This window comes from Benincasa hispida, unplaced genomic scaffold (genome assembly GCF_027475165.1).
Source record: "Benincasa hispida cultivar pf3 unplaced genomic scaffold, pf3_genome.v1.1 HicScf944, whole genome shotgun sequence".
Lineage (NCBI taxonomy): Eukaryota > Viridiplantae > Streptophyta > Magnoliopsida > Cucurbitales > Cucurbitaceae > Benincasa > Benincasa hispida.
In genome coordinates this window covers 25,251-27,500 of record NW_028327091.1, presented here as the reverse complement: position 1 = coordinate 27,500, position 2,250 = coordinate 25,251, and the positions used below count along the sequence as shown (strand labels likewise).

Here is a 2,250-nt window from a genome sequence, read left to right as displayed (position 1 = left end):
AAGCGAAGCGCTTACCAAGCGCGAAGGAAAGGGCCTTCGCCACTTGAGCCGTATGCGGGGGAACTCGCACGTGCGGTTCTTACGGGGGGAGAGCTAGTAGGAGCCATCCTATCCCAATAGCGTATATTTGGAGCTCAATATGAAATCCTATTTTCTTGCAAGACCCGTTCGGATAAGGGAAAACTCCAGAGATTGCTTCGAAGTCAGATCCTTGTGTTGACCCTTTCCTGAACCAGAACCGGGGTGAGAGGAAAAGGGGATCAAAATGTCCCATCAATTGAGGGCTTTCCGGAAGGGAAAAAAAAAGAAGTACCCCCATCATGGTGAACCTCTCCTTGTGATCGGGATGAGGTAGATGCCTCCCAGCCGGGGGGCGGATCGAATCGGAGTTTCCTTAGGTAGCCACCGACCAACAGTTATCCTTAAACTTCCGTGCTTGGTGGAGAAGAAGCGAACAAAGGTACGCTCGCTTCCTGTCTTGTTCTCTGCTGCGAACTGGGATCGCTCGCCAGCTAGGTCAGATTGGAGCAACCTTTTATGAGAACATATTACCCTTATTCGGGGACAAGGGGCGGAACGACCTCTCGATCTACTTACAGCTGCCCAGGAAGAAAAACGTCGTCTAGGCGTTCCCTGTTGCTCCGATCTCCCCTACGCCTAGGGCGTTGTCTGGGCCAAGAGCCATAGTTAGTTGCTGTTTCCATTTGCTTGTTTTTTTTTCTTGTTGTTGATACCGGCAAGACCCAGCCAGATGATGTCTGCTGGTTGGTAGTGAGAGGACTCTTAGTACCTGCATACCCAAAAGGGGGCGCTGATTAAAAAACAAGAATTTGATTTTTTTTCTTGCTCTCCCTTAGCAGCGGGGAAGGAGTCCATCTATCTGCCTAGCTTTGGTAGATTTCCTCCAACGCAATCCACAGAAATTCAAGGAATCCCTTGGTGGATAAGTCCGACGGTGCGGAATTGAGTTTCTCGTCCGGTGGATCTGATCTATAGTTAGGGGGCAATACATACCAAAAGGTTCGAAGAAGGAACGCGCATAAGAGTATATAACCAACCCACCCTTCTGTATAACCTATTCACATTAGTGAAGCGGGGCATAAGGGAAGTGCACGTTTGTGAGACCTTAGTCGGGATGCATAGGGAAGTCAACCTACGAGCACGGAAGAGCGTGGTACCGCAGCCCCTCTCTAAGTAAAGGTCAAGTCTCTCTTTCAGCTAGAATGTAAGGAAATTGAAAGAAGCGCGGAAAAGGGTCAAACGCGGTTGCTAGCATCGAAGAGAGCCGACAAGGAATTCCATTAATAACTGGCCGTTTTGATTCTTTGGAACAACTCGATGAATTTAGTAGATCTTTTTAGGAGGACCAAATGACTCTCGATAAAACTTATCCTATTTTTACAGTGCGATGGTTGGCGGTTCACGGACTAGCTGTACCTACCGTTTCTTTTTTAGGGTCAATATCAGCAATGCAGTTCATCCAACGATAAACCTAATCCGAATGAGAGAGCTATGACACAATCAAATCCGAACGAACAAAATGTTGAATTGAATCGTACCAGTCTTTACTGGGGGTTATTACTCATTTTTGTACTTGCTGTTTTATTTTCAAATTATTTCTGAAATGAAATCAAAGAAAATACTAAATAATAGTACGAATTATCTTATCCCATTCGGAAGGATATCATCTCATAATTATCTATGACTGTTTCTGTCTCTAGCACGACCACTTGATGAAATGGGGAGGGAAGTGGGACAAATGGCCGAGACTACTGGAAGGATTCCTCTTTGGATAATAGGTACTGTAACTGGTATTCCTGTGATCGGTTTAGTCGGTATTTTCTTTTATGGTTCATATTCCGGCTTAGGTTCATCTCTGTAATAATCGGATGAACTGAGTTGTAGACATGAAAGCGTAAGAACTCAACAGGATCCCCCTCGAATCAGAAAAAAAGGTTCTGATAAACCGGGAAAAATTGAAACCAAGAATAGGGATCAAGAATAATTAATTATTTGATTATTTCGACACCCCCCTCTCATTCCCCCTTTTTCCATAAAGAAGCCCCGCTCCCTAAAGCGAAAGAAAGGGCCCCTCTCTGATAAGGAAACGAAATAATCTCAATTTGATGACAAATCCGGTCCTCTTGGTTTTCTCAATTTCTATATTTCGTGCTCTCTCTCGTAAGTATGGCTCGAGGATTCTACCACTGTGTTCTCTATTGCGATATTTCTTGATCTTTCTACTACTAC

General features: G+C 44.8%; 1 pseudogene across 1 annotated transcript in view; it reads right to left on the bottom strand.

Moving 5' to 3' along the window:
• LOC150029749 (uncharacterized) overlaps window positions 1–1,586 on the bottom strand; it is a 4,602-nt pseudogene extending 3,016 nt beyond the window's left edge. Inside the window, exons 1-4 of the transcript XR_016527344.1 lie at window positions 1,570–1,586; window positions 919–990; window positions 735–811; window positions 1–651 (exon numbers count right to left, since the gene is read on the bottom strand). The exon at window positions 1–651 is cut by the window's left edge and continues 3,016 nt beyond it. The product of XR_016527344.1 is annotated as an uncharacterized LOC150029749 (transcript). The remainder of the gene's footprint in view (window positions 652–734; window positions 812–918; window positions 991–1,569) is intronic.
• Between the last annotated feature and the right edge of the window lie 664 nt (window positions 1,587–2,250).